The sequence below is a fragment of the Bos mutus genome, chromosome 1, assembly GCF_027580195.1.
Source record: "Bos mutus isolate GX-2022 chromosome 1, NWIPB_WYAK_1.1, whole genome shotgun sequence".
Lineage (NCBI taxonomy): Eukaryota > Metazoa > Chordata > Mammalia > Artiodactyla > Bovidae > Bos > Bos mutus.
Window position 1 is genome coordinate 52,057,400 of NC_091617.1, and position 21,434 is coordinate 52,078,833.

The following is a 21,434-nucleotide window of genomic DNA, read 5'->3' on the forward strand; positions in this document are numbered from 1 at the left end:
ACTGGGGACATTTGCTGGGGGTCGGGGGGGAGAATCTTTCCCAGAACCTAACCATTTCCTTCCCAGGTACAATGCTGATACACTTTGGCTTGAAACCAGTATGAAGAATTATTTCCCCCTTAATTATGTGAAGAATAAAAAAAAGACATTAAAATATAAACTGTCCACTAGTAACTGTCACAGAAAAAAATGAAACAAAGAAAAAACCACTGTTCAAGGCTGAACATATTTTCCCACAGGGAAAAAAAGATAGGAAAGAATACTCTGAAATACTATTTCATTTTTATAAGGCCTAGAGATTATTTTTGCTGAATTTTTGTTTACCCACAATAGTTTAACACTTCAAGAGGCCTTTTGCCTGATGGAAGTAGTTCCCTTCACGTGTGTGAGAATACACACTCAAATCCTCCTCCAGCTTTCTCAACCACCCAGAAGTTTGGGGGTACATTTGTGTTAGTATTTTGGCAGGACCTGCTCACTGACTGCGGAGTTAAATAAGAGCTTGAAAAGAGTAGGATGTTGCAGCATGTGAGTACTTTCAAGAATCTTAGAGATTTATCCTTCATTGTATGTGTTTGAGCACAATTAAGAGCTAGGCTTCTAACTTTGACTTTTATTTCTTGCAAACTGTCTGTGAAATGATAGAAGGTAATTTTTAAGGCCCTTAAGATATTGCTGTGAATGGGTTAATCTCTGAAAACTGAAGAGCATTCCATTCAAAGGTGATTTAAGCTAAATGGATTTCCCTGAGAGATGAGCAAAGCTAGGGGTGAAAAGGAGGCGGGTTCAAAGATGGAGGAATGCTTTCCATCTGCATCTCCGAATATAAGAAGTCCTCCAAGAAGATTCAACAGACTTAAAGAACAAAGTTGCTTTGTTTTATAAATGGCTTAGTACCACTCATTCGGGATGTTAAAAACTTAGAAAGCCATTAACTGAATAAAACTTCTTAACCTGATAGAAAGTATTGGCCAAAAATCTAGAAGGAAAAAAGTAACATTTAAATGTGAAGCATTAGGTCAAAACCAAAGTGAAGATATCCACTCTTAAAAACTGTGCTAGAGATCAGAAAATTTACTTAAACCAAAACCCGCAGAAACAAACTATATATAGCACCCAGGAATAAGTCTGTCATGATAATTACAGAGTAATTGTTAAAGGCTTATAAAATCCAAATAGGGATATAATATTCATCAATAAGAAAAATCAGTTATCTTTAACCTATTCCATAAGCTCAGTGTAGTTGCAACTTAAAATTTCATGAGAGCTGATACTGAAACTCATGTAAGAGTAAAAGAAGTGTGAGGAAGAAATCAGATAGTAAGTTCCCTAATAAAATATATAATTTAAAATAATGGCACCTCAGGAATAAATAGAAAATAGCCTGGAAACAGGTGAGTTTATATGAAAATTCAGTATATGATAGGTTTTACCAACTAGTGGAGAAAGATAAACTATTCAATAAATGCTGTTGAAGCTATGGGTTATCTATATGGAAACAAAATTACATCTCTGAATTCCAGCATATAAATTCCATATGGATTGAGGATGTAAATGTGAAATACTTGTAGGATGGTTGCTGCTGCTGCTGCTGCTGTTAAGTCGCTTCAGTCGTGTCCAACTCTGTGGGACCCCATGGACTACAGCCCACCAGGCTCCTCTGTCCATGGGATTCTCCAGGTAAGAACAATGGAGTGGGTTGCCATTTCCTCCTCCAATGCATGAAAGTGAAAAGTGAAAGTGAAGTCGATCAGTCGTGTCCAACTCTTAGCGACCCCATGGACTGCAGCCTACCAGGCTCCTCCGTCCATGTAAGAGTACTGGAGTGGGGTGCCATTGCCTTCTCCATGTAGGATGGTTAGAAGGAAGCAAAATAATTTCAGTGTAAGGGAGGATTTTTTGAAGGAAATAAAGAATAAACTTAAATGAGAAACTCTTCAAATTTTAAGAAATTAAATACCAAAGAGGACTCTAAACAATAAAGATAAACTTGTGATCTATTTAATGTCAGTGGATTGGTTCCAAGGACACACAAAGATGATAGATCATTGTAAGGCCTCTGTGCCATGTTGGAGAGTTTTAGAAGTATCCTTTTAGGTCTGGATTTCTTGACCTTAGCATGGTTGACATTTTAGGCTGGACAGCTCTTTGTTGTTGGGAGCTAGTCTGTGCATTGTAAGATTTTAACAGCATCCTTGGCCTCTACCTACTGGATGCCAGTAGCACCCATGCATAACTGTAACAGCCAAAAATATCTCTAGACACTGCCTGCTGGCCCCTGGGTGACAGTAGGCCCCTGGTTGAGAACCACTTCTCTGGATACATGGGTTGAAACAGCTAGTGCCTTTATAAAAACCAGGAGGGTAAAGGTAACTGAGTGGCTGAGTGACGTGTACATGTGGTATGGGGAATGGCGATAGTGAACTAGAAAACTCAGAAACCATCTCAAGGAGGGGACGTTTTTGTCATATAGGAATTCAGCTCAATTTTGCTGTGTTTTATGATTTTACAAGGATCTGAACTTGGGTTTGTATGTCACTGAGATCCTAATGATTTTGGATCATTAGGATCCAAAATCCTGTGACCTAACACAGAAAATATTATTTCAGGGGCTACGTTAGTTGTTCAATATATTTGATTTATTAATGCATTGAAGTTCACAATGAGAAGCCTTACTCTTTTGATATTCAAATCTTATTCAACTTGTAAGTACAGTAAATTTGTTACAGCAGAGTTTAATGAGGGGATTTACAACTTAAATTCCTATAGAGGTATTAAACTGTAAGAAACATAAGCTTATTACATTGTTTTGATATTATCTGACAAACTATTGCAGATGCTATAAGATCTCCTGAATCTAAAAGTAAAAAATGGGAGAGGAGGGAAATAAGTTCTATTAAATATTCCAATACTGTTTGTAAAGGTAGGTGTCAATGTAAACCAAAAGTCTAAATCGGTTACTCAGAATCTCAAGTCTGTTTCTCTAACAGGCTAAACTTTGAAACATTAGATACTTAAATATCAAAGAAGCACGTGTTTTTATTTAACGTAATTATACTACTGTAGGTTTGACTCTCTTCATTACTTACCCCCTTGGCAACTAATCATCCCTACCTGAACCTGTGAAATTTCCCATCCAGTGTACCAATTTCTGGGCCAGAGATACAAGAGATTCTTGCCCCAAACACCATAGGACACAGCAAGTCCTAACTTGCTGTAACAAACTCCCTAACTTAGAAGTGAATAGTTTTGTAACCCATTTCCCTGGATTTACTTCATTTTTTTTAGTTCTCTACTAAATGGAAGGAAGTCTTCTAACTCCAAGATTATTAATCTAATTATTAATTAGGATTAATTAACTGTTTCAGCTAACTTTGGCTTTCAAGATAGATAAATGTCATCCAATTACATTCTGTGTATTTCAAGATTTTGTTCCCTGGTTTCATTTTCTTGGAGGAGAAACGAAGTGCATGGTGAACTGAGTTCCATTTCCTCCCTCTGTGTAGATGATGGGGGTGTTTATTGAAGGGTTTCACGTAGATATGCATGTGCTGTGGGAGGGGTGTGGAAGATGATTATATTTGCATCTTCGAGTATTCAGGCAATATTGTAGAGGAGGGACTACCGATTTGGCAATTTGAATAGTCAGGTGAGAGATGGTTCTGAACTGGGATGAGGGGCAATTAGAATAGTGAGAAAATGATAGTTAAATATTTGGAAGGAGATTCAACAGAACGTAGTAACGGGCATCATGGTATGTTCCCTGGGGCACAAATGTCTCCATAGGATGTATCCACTGTGGGGCAAGAAGCCCTTTATACCCTTTCCTCCCTGGTTCATTGGCTGTAGGCTGTCCACATACATCTCTGGGTGGGGTGGCGTCTATTGGCAAGGGTAATTTTCTGGAAAAGAATGCAGCTGTGAACACTGAGCCCCAATATTCATAGCAACTGGGGAATGCACTATCAATCTGGTGAAAAGGGATGTGAGCAAGCACTGGCAACTTTTGCTGCAATAGTTGACATTAAAATGCAACATTTCTGAATTTCTTATGTGGTTCTGAAGTAGTGAAGAGGGTCCGAAGCTTTTTTTTTTTTTTTTTAAAGTCTGCTAAAGATTGATCAGCTATAGTATATACTGTTAGGTGGGAAAATAGGTAAGTAACTCTGCAAATATTGAAACATTCATTCTGGTTTTTTGATATAGCGTTCTATTGCATCATATATGTTAGTAACACTTTAATATATATTGGGTACTAACAAGAAGGATTGATTGGATTTGTCAGAGTTTTGAAGGTTAAATAGAAATAGGTTTATTCTTTAAGGTCTAGATTGAGATGATTCAATTTATTTTACAGTCTGGGACAGCATCTTTTCTCTCAAGGAAAAATTAAATTCAAGATGGAGATTAAATAACAAATGTCATAAAAAAATCATTCTTAACGGGGGTCCCTAGAGCCTAATAAAAGCAAAATCTGCTAGATGCCACGCTTTCATAGTGTAACCATAAGTGGCTGCTCACCACTCAAAAGCTAATAAAGAGGCTGGCTTGGTGAAAAGGAAGGTTTGCTTTATTTTGGATCCTGGCAACAGGTGAGGGGTGGAGGGTGGAAGGCAGATGCCTGCCCAAAGGCCTACCCACCCCCCCCCACCCCTCCCCCACTGACAAACCATGGGCAAGAGTTTTTATAGGCTGAGGAAAGGGGTTACATGCAGACACAGCACAGCAGCCCTGACTGGCATCTTGAAAGTAGTCATCAGTGGCCTAACCGGCATTATTTTAATTGTTTTAAGTACAACGAACCTTCAGTTCCAGGATTGGTTTGTTTCCATTTCTTTGAGTTTTTTTGGAATTGTGGCAGCTTTATATCATGGCTACAGTCTAGTCTTCATGTAGTTAACTTCTACCACCTGGTGGAGGACTCAGTATCTGTAAGACTGAATATGGCTCAGAATATTATCTGTAGCCCTTAAGGTACTAAAGGTCCTTGATTATGCTTACATTATTATTACTTGGTCTTCTTTGACTGTTTACCTTTGTTTCTGCATTTTCTCACTTCTCTGATTAAACTTACTCTCTGGCTAAAGTTTTTCCAGAGACAAAGACAAACATAGGATATAGGGATGCAGGACCATAGGATCCCATTCTATTTCTGTAGTACAGCTCTGCATTGCAATACACAATACATCAGCCATTCTGATGGCTGTTTGTTGAACAGTTATTAGCACCTTGTCCTGAGGTTCTGGAACCCATTGCCCAAACCATTACATGATACTAAAGCATTAAATCCAAACATCTTATTTTTATTCCTAGGTGTTTAGTGGAAATGATTTCCTACTCCATACCTACATATTTTGGTGCCTGAATAGAACAACTAATCCATTCTGCTTTTGCATCTAGTGAGATTTTGACAAAAAGAGAATTTTTTCTTTCTGAAGGCAAGAATGCGATAGTCCAAACTGATCTAGAGATCAGAATTTTGCTTTTGACAGAGTAGTTTCTAAATTTTTATACAGCAAATACTTGAGTATGTGTCATGTGTTAGGCACTATGCTTGGGCGTGGTGATACAAAGACTTAGGAGCTTGGCCTCTGTGCTCAAACAGCTCATATGCTCATGTGGGATATATGTGTAAATTGGGAGGTGCAGTCTAGGATATGGAGAAGTAGAGAGTATTTTCGAAAAAGGCTCTCCAGACTTCTGTCATACCTCTCCACAAGGCAGAGTTGCTTGTGTCTCCTCTGTACATACTTTCTCTGGAGTCCTGTTTTTCTCCTAGGCTCTGAAGGAGTGTAAGTTTTAGGGGAAATTGGTAGGAGAATTTATATAATTGAGGTAGATCTCTTGCCTGGAGAGGTCTGTGGGGGTTGATGCCCTTTAGCTGAAAGGTGCAGAGGGGCTGACCTGACTCTTTTTACTTGGGAACTTTAGCAAGGGGTCTGCCTATAGAGTCAGGTATTTTCAATCTGAAGAAGAACGTGCACCTCTGTCCAATTCACTAAGAATTCAAACTGAAATGTGTGTAAGTGCATTCTAAAGCCCTCACCCCAATATGAAAGTGTCAGTCACTCAGTCGTGTCCTACTCTTTGTGACCCTATGGACTATACTCTGCCCGGCTCCTCTGTCCATGGAATTCTCCAGGCAGGGATACTGGAGTGGGTTGCCATGCCCTTCTCCAGGGGATCTTCCTGACCCAGGGATTGAACCTGGGTCACCTGCATTGCAGGCAGAGTCTTTATCATCTGACCCAGGCCTGAATCAAGAGCATAAACTAAAAACTTTTTGTGACTTTCTAACATCTTACCATTTTCAGTGTGTTTTTGTGCTTTATCTGCATGCCCCAATGTACATTTCAAAAAAATTATAGAGGGCAGAAGAATACTCATAAACTCTGTATAAAACTTTTCTTCCTTCTCAGCAGTACCCCAAGGCAGTGTATGGATTTGTCATAGTCACTTTCGGAGGAAGAACAAACAGTTATGATGGTAATAGACTGTGTGGTTGTCTCAGCCGCCAGGAAGAATGAGCGACCTTCCCTACAGCTCCCACCTAGAGGAAAAATTGATTGTTTCCCCTTCATCCCACAGAACTACGAAAAGATGACTAGCCATCTACCAGCTCATTCTCACCCTATTAATGTGGAATGTTTATACTTGGTCCATTTTCAAAGTTCAAACTTTGAACAGACTTCTCTTTGCTTATTCTCATGCCTGTGGAAAAAGCCCTGTTTTTTGTGGCTTTAAAATTTACTCTCAGGTAGAACAACCCACCTCTAACTCCCTCACTCTTCTTGTTTATGATACATTCTTCTTCCAGGTGAGCTCTAAATTTATTTAATGTTAAAATATGTACTCTTAGTATATTTTTTGTAACATTAAGTTTATCATCCAGGGATATAGCATATACTCTATTTAAACCTGTTCTATTTTCGATTTTTAAACTGACAGGTAATTTTAAAATAAATTCTTGCCGTTCTCCTTATGCTAGTAAGTTAGCATTGTTGAATATGGAAACTCCATATTTTGCTTTCTGAAGGCGAGGAAGGATTGTTACACTGCAAAAGATCCGAATCTCCTCAGCTTCTTGAAGGAAGAATAATACTTCTGAAATGGGAGGCCAGAGCTTTTATAAGTAAAATTAGAAATGCCCCAGAGGATCTTGCTCTTTCAAAAGGAACACAGGTCCTTTTAACAAAAGAAAAAGAAAAAGGTCTTTATTCTTGCTTGAAATACAATGTCAGCTTCCTTATATTTCCCCTGCAAATAGGGTCCTCTTTCACATTGTTTCCAGAGTAATCTTTCTAAAATGCAAATATGGACACATCACTGTCCTGCCTGACATCCATACATGATCCTCCATTTGGGACAATATCCACATTTCTTAGCCTGCTATACAAGCCTCTGGTGGGCATATCTGGGCTTTGTGGAGCTTGAAGCTTATGGAATTTGGAGATGGGGATTCTTCCTAATATAAAGAAATATAAAATTTGATTTCAAAATGAGCCTCAGGGCCTTAGGAGGGATAACGCAAGGGGCAATGCTCCTTGGAACATAAATTTTACTAATTTCCTAGTATATCTGCCTCTACAAAGGGAATTGATTTGTCATCTCAAATGAGTTGTGGTTACCAGGTCAATAAATAATGACTGAGATAAAGTGTCCAGTAAGCTGAAGTTGAAAAGCACTTTTCCTCTGCCCTTCTAGCTTCTTTGGCTGAGGCCCTGCTGACAAGACAGATTAACAAGAGAAAAATAAACAGTTTGTTAATATGTGTGGTGAGCTTATAATGCAGGAGAAACTCAGTGATGAGTAACTCAGAGGTGGTTAGAATTGGGCTCATGTAGTATTTTTGACAAAGGACGGTAAATATGTTGAGAAGAGATAAGACAAAGGAAAAGGGTTTTAAGCTTCCAAGGTAAATATATGGGGGAAACCAATGGAAGATAAGGGTTATTTTGGTAAAGCATGTCATGTAGATTCTTCTCAGTGCTGGCTCTAGGTTGGAAGGCATCTCCAGTGATTGAAGAGTCTAAGTTTAGTTTTAGGCAAATGTGGGGGAGGGCAGAGAGTTAGTTTTGGGTTTTTTTTTTTTTTTTTGGCATCTGCTATGTCTCAGCTATCTTCAACTCAAAATAATATTTAAGTCAATGTGGCATATTTTAATATGTCATATTCAGATCCCCTACAGCCTAGAGATCTCACTAGAACTCAAAACCCAGAGGCTGCATATGGCAAGGATGGTTCTTAACGAGATAGATTTTAAGCCCTTTCTATGGTCACTACAATAAGGAAAATATTAAGCCGTAGTTTTCACACTAGGTTTATTTCAAGGAGATTCAAGTTCAACCCTTAAATTACTAAGTTGCATTACTTAATAATTACTAAGTTACTTCCATCTAATTTGAGATCGTAGCCATCTGCCCTCAGTAGTAACTAACGTCCTTCACTGATCCTTCATCCTGGTTGAAATATCTGTCAGTCTTCTTGTCTGGGAGAGCCACCAATCTTAATGCTGTTTTAACCATGGCCGTTTAGATCCTATATCTCTTCTGCCTTTATCTGCGCTTGTAGTCAATACCACCAAAGTCATGCTCTGAGTAACTTCCTCACGCCAAATGATGGTTCTAGTTTCTTCTCAGTTGAGACAGAGGGTGGAATGGTGAGAATGGCTATACATATTCTCCTTGTTTCTTACCCCATGTGGCCATCCTCTCCTCACTGTATAAATTCAGTTCCTCTCTTTTGTTTCCTCTTGAGTTTCTTTTCAAAGATGGCAGTGGATCCTTATTCTTTAGGTGACTTTTCTCTAAAGCACTTGTGTTAGTTTGAGTCTTTACGGAATCAGAGGCCAAAATGTGATTGAACATGCTGTCTTGTTTATTAGTCTATATGTCTTGGCTGGAAAATGGGAAGGGAACTGGCAAAGGCTGGGTCAACACTCAGTCTTGGTGCAAGATTGATCTATGTGCAGACTAAAGGGAAGAAAGCCCGTGTGGAAGCGCTCACACTTCACTGGACATGCAGTCCAAGGGCCTCCGTCAAAGCTGGAAGCCTTTTATATAACCCTGTAAATGGGTGGGGTGAATTTTTTTCCCAGGTTTGGAGTATGTCGCTTTCTTCTTTGTGTAGAGAATACAAAATATAGTGCTTTGTCTTCTTCTCTGGGGCATGTCCCAGCATACCTGTGATTACTGAATTCTCAAAACTTCACTGAAGGGACTGGCACCTGAACACCTCAGCAGGTCAATGGATCCTGCAAGGAAGGCTGTAGGAAACCTGCAGCTTAGTTTCTTGCCATTGCTAGCTTGTTGGATTTATGTTCATCATAACACACTTCACTTGTGTTATAATTGCCCATTTACTTCTGTTTCCATCTTCTTTGTTCCTCTGCATCTGGCACACAGGTGCTTAATAGGCATTCAATTAACTGTTCCTCCCTTAAACCTGCTTTGGGAGCAAAACTATGTAGGATAATAAAATTACAAGTTCATGTGGTTCCAGTTGTACGATAAGAGTTAAGTCTTCTTTTCTTCCTCATCTGAATTAAATCTGGGATGCTGAAAACTAGGAATTTTCCAAATAACAAACTGCAGGGAACTATTTCAAGATTCTTCCTTTTTCTGAGGTGGTTGATGGACATTTGAACCGTAGTCTGACATTTAATTCCAAAACAATAAAATCCTAACGCCTCCTGAAATGGCCTTTCTAAACTGGGAATTAGGGAGCTGAGTTCTCATCCAAAGGTAATTAAATGGCCTTAATAGGAAGCTAATGACTTCTTAAGGACCTTCCAGTGTATTCCAGTGCAGTGTTTACCAAGTAAGAAAACCATGAGAGAAGTGGTAAGAACGACAGGACTTTGTCCTGAAGGACATTCCAAACAATTCTTCAACCTTCCCCTACTATGTCTCCCTTTAAAAATATTACCAAAAAGTAAATGAAGAATATTAGATAATAAAATGGATCAAGTCTCCATCTATACAGTGGTTAAAATGCAAAGTAACAGAAGAAGCAAGAGGGAAATAAATGAGACCAAACAAAACTACATCTTACGGCTATGTCAAATTACCCCCGAGTTTGTTTAATCTCTATGTGATTTATACATTAAGAGCTCACTAATTTGTGATATTGTTTGAAGAATTCAGAGGTATCAGAGAGAAGTCGGGTTTTCTAAACTAAAATGAGTTGGGAAGATAAGAAAATCCACCATTTAAAATACACTGGCTTCAGGACTAGCAAAACTCAGTACAAAGCTCTGTCACGAATGAAATCCTTACTGCAAACTTAGCTCTGACCTGTCACTAAATATAAAATTCTTATTTTAGTTTTGTGCGGCAGTAGATATCATTTATTTATAATTTTGATTTTGCCTGTTACAATTTGCATAGCATGGTAACTTAAGAAATCTGCACAGTTCTAAAGAGAAAACAAAGATCCGTTGAAATTAGAAAAGGTTTTCTTACCAATCCTTGCTTTTCATTATGGATTTGATAAAGCAATACATTTCCCTTGTGATGTACAGAATCTAATTATTGCACTTGGGCCTGTCTTTCTTGAAAATGCGTAGGATTATACCTTTATCTTTCCTACATTCCGTTTGTTTTTGTAGTCAGGCTACCATAGAACAAAGTGGACTGCTTTCTCCATGGTCTCTCTTTCTCACTTCTGACAGGCCTGATCAAAGAGGGAATATGTATATAGAGATGGGGGATAGTTCTTTTACTTTGTTCTTGCGTAAAGTACTGGGTTGAAAGCTTAAAGTAATAATGAAAAGTACCATGAATCCAGAAAATTCTGTTTGGTAGTTATATCCTGTTTAGAGATCATTTCTAAACGTCATGGAGAGAGGGGTAGTAGGGCACCTATGTTTGATGTTAATTAAAGCTACAGAACTAGAGAGGAGATTCTTTTCATTTGAGAAATTAATTGAACTTATCTGAGTCTTAAGGTATCATTCAGTATGCACCATTAAGACATATATTATATATAATACCTGCTTGTCATTGGCAGTTTCTGGCTATAAAGTCAAGGTAACTGAGGATTAACCTTTTAGATTCTAAAAGTAATATTTAATGAGTCTTCCTAAATGTGTGGGGTTGGCGATCCTAGTTGACTAAAGACTAGTTCACTGAGCAGCAGTTATGCCCATCCCCCAGCCAACAAGGGTGTTTTGATTTACTGCATTTGAATGGAGCCTGTACATCTACGTGGTTACAATCTCTCTACAGTTGAATCTGAAATGCAGCTAGTAGCTATATCATCCTACCAGGAAAGTTACTGCTTCAATCTTACATCATATTGCTGTGGATTAAAAATTCAGAACTATCTTCTTTTTCACAAAATACTGCTTGTTGGATTGACTACACTACCTGTGACATTGTGCAATGTGAATTTTCCTCCCTTCATTATCATTTTGCTCTATCCATCTTGGGCTTCAGCTTTCGATCAGTACTCTTCAACCATACAATAAAGATTTTTTTTTCTCTCCTTTATGAAGAAGAAATAAAAACAAAATTAGCAGTTCTACTTCTTTTCACTGGATGGTTTTTTAATCCTATTCTTTAAGCAGGGAGTCTATCCTGTCTTTATTGCTTTTTCTTTGAAAACTTAATTTTGGCTTCCTAATGCAGTCCTTTCTTGTTTTTTTGATTATATGCCTGTTCCCTGAAACTGTAATTTGGGTTGTTGAATTTACATATGTGTTTCCTTTTTTCTTTCCTCTGTAACTTTCTAAATGATTCCAGAGTTTAGTTTGAGCCTCCTATCAGTCCTGAACTGTTTTTCAGAATAATAGACTGTCTAGCATTTATTTGAATGATCTAAGTGCTTTAAAATAAATTTTCCCAATATCTGGTATACTTTTCACAACGTACTTGACATTCTTTTCTTTGATTGTAATAGATTCTGAGGTGTTTTCACTTTCTTCCCAAGTTTCTATTACTTCTACTTCAAAAAGCATTAATGTGTGTTGATCAGAGTGAAATTAATTCAAGAGGAACAAATACTTCCAAAAAAGCATCTTCTTAAAAATCCTGCTGCATTCTTTTCAGAAGGATTTGTCACACAAATCAAGAATTTTAGAGAACAAGTTTCCCCCGCTATCTGAAAGTAGAGCGTTCCTAGTAAACTTTTTGTAAGTTGAAATGGTGTAAAGCAAAGAAGCAATTATCTTAGGACCCATTTTGCTAACGGATGCACAAAGTAAATCAGGATAAATCACACGTGCTCATAGACACAGTTCAAAGCAATGGCGGCTCAAAGCTGAGAGGCTGAGTGTGGTTCCCGGAAAGGAGTTGGGCGGTGCCACTCTCACTGCCTGGGGCATGCAGCACCTTTATAACTGCTCAGCTGCAAAACAAACACTGAACACAGTCTTTGCTTTTTGCCTGCTTTTTGTAAAAGCAAAAATCCTCTTTGGATTTCTTTCTGTTAGCAAAAACAGGTACTAATGTAGGTAATTTGTAAAAATGAAGTGTAAAGCAAACTTTCAAAAAGGTGTGTGTGCGGGTTACCTGTATATTCTTTTTCTCAATATCCCCTCTATAGAAAGTATTCCTTAATCAATAGTCAACTTATACAAAATTTTATGTAACTAGAATTTTTCTATTAGTTTTTACAGGACAAAAAAAATTGGAATCAACTAACATGTCCATTCTATTAAGGCTCTAATTTAGGTAACATTGCAAAACATGTTTTAAGATATTTGATGATGTGGAAAAATACTTATGCAATCAAAAAGTAGATCTGAAAATTGTATATGAGCAACATAATATCAGTGTTCTAAAAATATATGCATATAAAAATAAGATTAATCATGTTATTCTATAATGATTGCATTTTCTATTTCTTTTTAAAATGTTCAGTCTCTATAATCATATATTCTTTAAAAACAAGGAAATGTTATTAGACCATTTTTTAAAAAAATTACATATACATTTCTGTTAACATGTCTGCTTAGTTGGGGTTCCTTGTCTCTTTTATACTTTGTTTTACAATAAATAATCACTTATCAAGGGACACATCATAGGGACAGAGGAAAACAATTGCTTGCTAAATAATTGCTCTGATTCTTTCTCCTTTATGATAACTAACATTTGAGTACTACTATGTGGTTAGGCACCGTGCCCGAGGTTTTAAGTACACAGTGTTTTATGTATCTAATTTAGCAGTTATAAAGGTGCTTGCTTAAGCCTTGAAAGGAATCTAGTGTTTTATAGAAGAGGACACTGAAGGTCAGACTGTCCAAGGTCACACAGCTGATATATGGTAAGCTGTATCTGACCCAAGGTTTTGAATGACAAAGCCCATAGTCTTTCCACTACAAATTGAATATTACCATGCTTCTTCCACGGTACTTAGATAATATAGCAGCCCCTAACAGAATTATTTCAGAGAAGGCAATGGCACCCCACTCCAGTACTCTTGCCTGGAAAATCCCATGGATGGAGGAGCCTGGAAGGCTGCAGTCCATGGGGTCGCTGAGGGTCGGACACAACTGAGCAACTTCAGTTTCACTTTCCACTTTCATGCATTGGAGAAGGAAATGGCAACCCACTCCAGTGTTCTTGCCTGGAGAATCCCAGGGATGGGGGAGCCTGGTGGGCTGCCATCTCTGGGGTCACACAGAGTCGGACACGACTGAAGTGACTTAGCAGCAGCAGCAGCAGCAGCAGTGATTATCTCATTGTAGTTTTCCTTTGCATTTCCCCAGTGTCTAATGATGCTGAATATCTTTTCATTTGCTTATTTGCTGTCTCTGTATCTCCTTAGCTATAACGTCTCCTCATGCCTATTGTCCATTTTCTTTTGGATTCTTTGCTTTGTTGCTGTTGTGCTTTGGAAGTGCTTCCTATATTTCAGATACTAGTCCTTAGCCAGATATGTGGCTTACAAATATTTTCTCTCAGTCTGTAGTTTTCCTTCTCTTAACAGAGTCTTTTGCAAAGTAAAAGTTTAAACTTTTGGATGTTAAGTCTTTAAGTAGGATTTTGGATCATATATTTAGTGTCAAATCTCAGAACTTTCATCCAACTCTGGTTACTAAAGATTTTCTCTTATTTTTTTTTTCCCCTAAAAGTTCTACAGTTTTATATTTTATTCTTAAGTTCAGGCTGATTTTCTGCCTTAGTCCTAGAATCAACCATTCTAGCCTACAGAGCGAAGAAATATATATTACACTAACCCATACACTAAAACTTGCATGTATATATCTAGAAATATTTTTATATGTAACAATCTGTATCTATAACTAAGCTAAATCTGAGTTTATATTGACGTTTCCAACTTTAATCTGTTACCATATGGATCATTCTAGCTTCCTTCCCTTGTTGTTCAGTTGTCAAGTCATGTTGGATTCTTCGTGACCCCATGAACTGCCACACACCAGGCCTCTGTCCCTCGCCATCTCCCAGAGTTTGCCCAAGTTCATGTCCATTGAATTGGTGATGCCATCCAACCATCTCATCCTCTGTTGTCCTCTTCTCCCGCCTTCAATCTTTCCCAGCATCAGGGTCTTTTCCAGTGAGTCAGCTCTTTGCATCAGGTGGCCAAAGTATTTGAACTTCAGCATCAGTCTTTCCAATGAGTATTCAGGGTTGATTTCTTTTAGGATTGACTGGTTTGATCTCCTTGCTGTCCTAGGGACTCTCTCTTCTCTTGCTTATCTGTAAATTCCCAACAATGAGAAAACTGGCTCCTCTCATCTGCCAACTACTTAATTGCTCAACTCCACTATATGTACCTAGTGATATCAGAATTGTGCGTCTGTACCCCAGTGGGAAACAACTTTATCAGTGAGGGTATAGTGGTTATGTACGGTTTCTTTCACTTTGGTGTTACAGGGTCCACTAATTTCCACAGTTAAACTTTGTTCAGCACCTCTTCTACTTTTTCAGTAAAGTTGTCTCATACATTTGTAGTACAATTAGATTGTTTTGTCACAGTTTGCATTCCATCCTACAATCCTCTGACCGTCTAAATGATTTTTTAAATTTGCATGCATTACAGTTTACTCTTTGAGCTATGAAGTTCTATTGCTTTTGACAAATGCATAATTGAATGTATCCACAACTAAGTGATAATACAAAATGCATGCCTTAAAAATATCTTCCATGCCTCACCTACTCACCCTTCCCTCTCCTTGGAAAACACTGATCTTTTTACAGTCTCTACAGTTATACTTTTCCATAATGTCACTGTCTTCTTTCACTTTGTCTTATGCATTTAAAATAAATCCATGTTCTTTCCTGATTTGATAGCTTGTTTCTTTTTTTTTTTTAATAACTAATATTCCATTTGTACCTCAGTTTATTTATCCATTCACTTATTCAGGAACATTTTGGTGGTTTTTAGGTTTTTGTGACTATGAATAAAGTTACAAGAAGCATTCATGGCAGATTTTTGTATGAACATACATTTTTATGTTGAGTAAATATCTAGAAGTATACTTGATCGACTATATGGTAAATCTGTATTTAGCTTTATAATAAAACTTCCAAGTCACTGTCTTCTAAAGTTACTGTAACTTTTTTGCATTCCCATCAGCAGTGAACGAAAGTTCCTGTTGCTCTGCATCCTCACGAGCAATTTAGTTCAGTTCAGTCACTCAGTCGTGTCTGACTCTTTGTGACCCCATGAACTGCAGCACGCCAGGCCTCCCTGTCTATCACCAACTCCCGGAGACCACCCAAACTCATGTCCATTGAGTCAGTGATGCCATCCAGCCATCTCATCCTCTGTCGTCCCCTTCTCCTCCTGCCTTCAATCTTTACTAGCATCAGGGTCTTTTCAAATGAGTCAGTTCTTCACATCAGGTAGCCAAAGTATTGGAGCTTCAACACCAGTCCTTCCAATGAACACCTAGGACTGATTTCCTTTAGGATGGACTGGTTGGATCTCCTTGTAGTCCAAGGGACTCTCAAGAGTCTTCTCCAACACCACAGTTCAAAAGCATCAATTCTTCAGTGCTCAGCTTTCTATACAGTCCAACTCTCACACCCATACATGACCACTGGAAAAACCATAGCCTTGACTAGATGGACCTTTGTTGACAAAGTAATATCTGTGCTTTTTAATATGCTATCTAGGCTGGCCATAACTTTTCTTCCAAGGAGTAAGTGTCCTTTAATTTCACAAGCAATTAGGATGCTTGTTTGTTTTTTTTAAAAACTATCCATTATAATGTGTAGTAGTGAATTATATTTTTATTCTTAAAAATGTACTAGAAGACAGTACATTATTTTATTTTGCAATGCAGAAGAATTAATTAGAGGAAATGATACTGTCAAAGACACTGATAACCATAGACTTTGCCTCCTCCTTACTGAATGTGGCCTGGCTTCACAGCTAAGGAATTTGCTTCAAGACCCAGGAGAGCTCATGTTTGTAGAAATTCCCTGAAATCCATGTTTCTCAGTCCTGTCAGACACAGTGCACCCTTACAACAAATGTTTGTAATGCTTTCTTTTCTATGCCAAAATGAAATTATCAGTAATATAGCCTAACTACATGGTTTCAAAAAATCAGTATAATGTCCTGTTACATATAGGAGAAATCTTAAAAAATATGTATTCAAGCATATAAATGTCCAGTCATAAATACATTAAATATATTAGAACATAATGAAGTAGGCATTATTACCTTCTTCCTGAATAAGTGAGACAATCAGAAGTCATTTCATATAATTAAAGCAATGGTATGAATGGACACTAGAATATAATTTAAGTATTGCTCTTGTGCATAATTGGAACTTATTTATGTGTAATGAGAAAGAACAGCCCCAGTTGAAGTAGAAATAATATGCCAAGATAAATTACAGACTGTTGAAGTGAAAACAAATGAGGATATATGATTCTCACAAATGAGTTCACTATAACAAGAGTGGTGTTAAAATTTCCTATATTGTGACATAGGGTGTGTTAGTGACAAAGTTCATGTGTTCTGCCATTTTGCAATTCTGCTATATATTGGAACACATCATAAGTCTCAGCTAAAACAACCTGGGAGGCTCTATTCTTCCGTAAGAATAGTGACTATAGATTGGAAAGAAACTATGACTAAGAGGCTATAAGAAATTGTGATGAACCATGAGGGAATATATTGTATTGAATAGTAAGAGCTGAAAACAGGCAACCCCCAAATAATTTTAATGCTGTTTTCACAGTGTAAGTTTTTGTCCCTGTACTACAGAAATATAATGTAAAATGATATGTGAAATTTAAATATTTTTATAATGAAATGTAGTGTTATGCTAGTGTAATAATACTTGGTATGAAGTCACAAAAGGAGTCCCAAAGCTATCATTTATTTGCAATCTGCCTTGTTTTTAAAGTTTTTACAGAAATTGCATTTCTGTGCTGAAACCATTTTTAAACTAATATGCATTAAAAAATGCTGTATAACAGTGAGTAGATAGAAAGTAGAGAGATAGTAAACTCTTGAATAGTTTGAAAATGGTCTTTGTTCCATTTAAGCTTTTCTTTCTATAACAGCCTTCTCCTTAAATTATGTTGACTTTTTGCATAAATATATGAAAAATCTTTTTGGTATCTCATCAACTAAAGTATCATTAGTTTGTACTTGTAGTGGGTTTGACACCTGGCGTATTAAAATTTTGTTCCGGAAGATACTCCCTATGTGAAATTGTCATTTCTAGTTTAGGACATCTAAAATTCTTGGCCCCTAACCTAATTGCCTAAGAGCCTCCGTGTCTCTGTCACAGTCATCAGAAAAGCGAAAATGCTCCCATGTTTTCAGGATGTACCTTAGCCTATAGTACCAGCCTTGTTGAGAACCACAACTAAATCTATGGTTCCTAACCTTTCATGAGGAAGGAATATTGTTACTTTCAACTGCTTGAGCCTAGAGAAGGAAATGTACTTGAGGAGGAAATAGGCTGTTAGCAAAGAAGAAAACTAGGTCAGAGACTAATTTTGCTCATTTTTTTTGTTGCTTTTTAGTCCATAAAGCTGAATTAGGACTTGGGAAACAAGAAGTAAAGGAAACTAACATGCAAGCGTGTTAGTTTAATGTGCCAAGAACTCTACTGATACTTCCAAATCTAATCTCCATAAAAGCCCTGAGGAGGTTGCACTGTCCTCAATTAAGTCTCCTTAATAGTAGAGGAAATTGCGATCCTGAGAAATTATGTACTCTTTGATCCCTGGGAGGATCCCCTGGAGAAAAGAAAGGCTACCCACTCCAGTATTCTGGCCTAGAGAATTCCATGGACTGTATAGTCCGTGGGGTCACAAAGACTTGGACATGACTGAGCAACTTTCACTTCACTTCCCTTCCTACTTCAGTTGAAAAACAGAACCTGAAATGCGCCAAAGAGCTAAACAGACATTTCTCCAAAGAAGACATACAGATGGCTAACAAACACATGAAAAGATGTTCAACATCACTCATTATTAGAGAAATGCAAATCAAAACCACAATGAGGTATCATTTTACGTCAGTCAGAATGGCTGTGATCCAAAAGTCTACAAGCAATAAATGCTGGGGAAGGAGTGGAGAAAAGGGAACCCTCTTACACTGTTGGTGGGAATGCAAACTAGTACAGCCACTATAGAGAACAGTGTGGAGATTCCTTAAAAAACTGGAAATAGAACTGCCTTATGACCCAGCAATCCCACTGCTGGGCATACACACCGAGGAAACCAGAATTGAAAGAGACATGTGTACCCCAATGTTCATTGCAGCACTGTTTACAATAGCTAGGACATGGAAGCAACCTAGATGTCCATTGGCAGACGAATGGATAAGAAAGTTGTGGTACATATACACAATGGAATATTACTAGGATGGGGAATACATGTACACCCGTGGCGGATTCATGTTGATGTATGGCAAAACCAATACAATATTGTAATTAGCCTCCAATTAAAATAAATAAATAAAAAAAAAAAACAGAATCTGCAAAAAAAGAGGAACAAAAAGAAAACTGGATGTTGGAAATAGAGCAGGTTGCCATCTAAGCAGGCTTTTAGATGAGAGAGATCAATGATTTGGAAGACAGAGAAACCCTTTGTGAGATGGTAGTGCAGGCACTCTGTACTATTAACCTGAGCTAATGTCTTTTGTCCAAGTGGTTAAGAACATACAATTATTGTACTTTGTTCCCTCTAGGTAGGAACAAAATTACACCACTCAAGGTTTAAACTCTGATTCAGATCTCACTTTGGTGAGACCCACATTAAATAACATGCCCTGTGATTGAACAATAATTAAGAATTCCAAATTGAAAGATGGAAGAAGTTCCTGTTAGCTCAGATTAAAGATTTAGTGTGGGTGAAATGTGTTGCTTTCTAAGTATTTATGAACAGAAAATCTCTAAGTGTTTGTGTGCCCCCCTTGGCAAGATCTACATTTAAATCAGTGGGTCTTTTGCTGTAATTTCTGGAGTCTCAAAGGTACTGCTTGGAACATGCTCCTACCAGCTTGTGAGGGCCAAATGTTAAATTTTCTGGAGTTTTGTCATTAGTTTGTTAATTCCTTGATAGTTTGAAACCAACTGTGATGGCAATATTTACATCAAAAAAATGAGAAAACCCTACAAATCCAGCCCCTACTCCCTGCTTCAGAAGTAATTGTTAAAACTTGCATCAATATATACTACTGTTCAAAAGGTTATGAAATGATTCAACTATAGTCACTGGCATTTACTTGTGCTCAAGGGTATCTCCCTGTGGCTTATAATCACTGGCTATATGACAACTACTGAAAAAAATGATTTGCTCCTTTTACATAACCCACTTTTAGTTGGGATGAGGTAAGAAACAAATGACTTATTTACAGGGAGATCTCTAGTGCAGATGGTGGTGGTAATCAGTTTGTGCCTCATTATCATTAAGCCCTTTATTATTTCCCTTCATCCTCATTCTTTATTCCCATAAGTCCTCTGCTGTCATTGGCAAGCATTCTAATCAATTTACTGTCTATATTTTTTAATGTGTTCTTATAAAATGTGTTCTGTTTTGCAGACGTATATTAACTTACAGAAATGGTTTTTCTCAATCCATCTTCCTCTATTTCATATGAGAATTAGTTTTAAAGAGTTTTAATTTGACTATGTTGTAACCAGTTGTCCTCTGGAAAGATTTCACTCATCACTTTCCCATCATCCATTCTTGAGGATCCCTGTATTCACACATTCTTGCCAATATTTGACAGTCATCCAGCTTTCTATTTCTAGGCTAATAGGTGTAAAATAATATCTTTTCTTAATTTACATTCCTTTGATTATTAATGAGTTTGAGCACCTTGTTATATAGTTGCTAGCTTTTGCATTTTCTGTAAATAGCTTGTGGGTATATAGTTTGCACAATCCTTTTTTCTTTGGTGTTCCTGTCTCTTTATTGTACATTCTAGATGTTAATTTCTTGTTTCAGATCCTACAAACTTCTTTGGAGGAACATATTTAAGTACTTTTACTATCCAGGTCCTAAAATTAGAAACTCAAATTTCATAATTTTTGGTGAAAGTGTACCAAGAAGAAAATTATAGTAATTGGTTCTTTTATCAGTCGGGATATATTAGATCATGTTTCAGTACCATACATTCCCATATCTTTATGGTTTAAACAGGCAGCATGCCTGAGTGAGAAAGAAATATGTCAAGTGTGGATCACCAGAGGGCTTCTGCTTGTCACAATAACTGAGGGACTGTCAATCAGACCCCCTCCCCCCGCCCCCCCACCAGCATTGCTGGATGCTGAGACAAAGAAGAAGAAAGAATTCTGGAGCATTTAATGCCAACAAATATTGGCCAGGAGTTGGTCATTTCAGTTTAGTTAGTCGCTCAGTCATGTCCGACTCTTTGCAACCTCGTGGACTAAAGCACACCAGGCCTCCATGTCCATCAACAATGCCCGGAACTTCCTCAAACTCATGTTCATCGAGTCGGTGATACCATCCAACCATCTCATCCTCTGTCGTCCCCTTCTCCTGCCTTCAATCTCTCCCAGCATCAGGGTCTTTTCAAATGAGTCAGTTCTTCACATCAGGTGGCCAAAGTATTGGAGCTTCAGCTTCAGCATCAGTCCTTCCAATGAATATTCAGGACTGATTTCCTTTAGGATGGACTGGCTGGATCTCCTTGCTGTCCAAGGGACTCTTAAGAGTCTTCTCCAACACCACAGTTCAAAAACATCAATTCTTCGGTGCTCAGCTTTATTTATAGTCCAACTCTGACATCCATACATGACTACTGGAAAAACCATAGCCTTGACTAGATGGACCTTTGTTGGCAAAGTAATATCTCTGCTTTTTAATAAGCTGTCTAGGTTGGTCATAACTTTTCTTCCAAGGAGCAAGCGTCTTTTAATTTCATGGCTGCAGTCACCATCTGCAGTGATTTTGGAGCCCCCCAAAATAAAGTCTGCCACTGTTTCCACTGTTTCCCCATCTATTTGCCATGAAGTGATGGGACCAGAT

At 37.7% G+C, this 21,434-nt stretch overlaps 1 protein-coding gene across 2 annotated transcripts in view; it reads left to right on the plus strand.

Annotated features, from left to right (window-relative positions):
• The first annotated feature begins 1,531 nt into the window (after nucleotides 1–1,531).
• HHLA2 (HHLA2 member of B7 family) overlaps nucleotides 1,532–21,434 on the plus strand; it is a 154,205-nt gene continuing 134,302 nt past the window's right edge. For both annotated transcript variants that reach the window (XM_070368845.1, XM_070368839.1), the window contains exon 1: nucleotides 1,532–1,680. The gene's annotated coding sequence lies outside the window, so the exon portion shown is untranslated. The remainder of the gene's footprint in view (nucleotides 1,681–21,434) is intronic.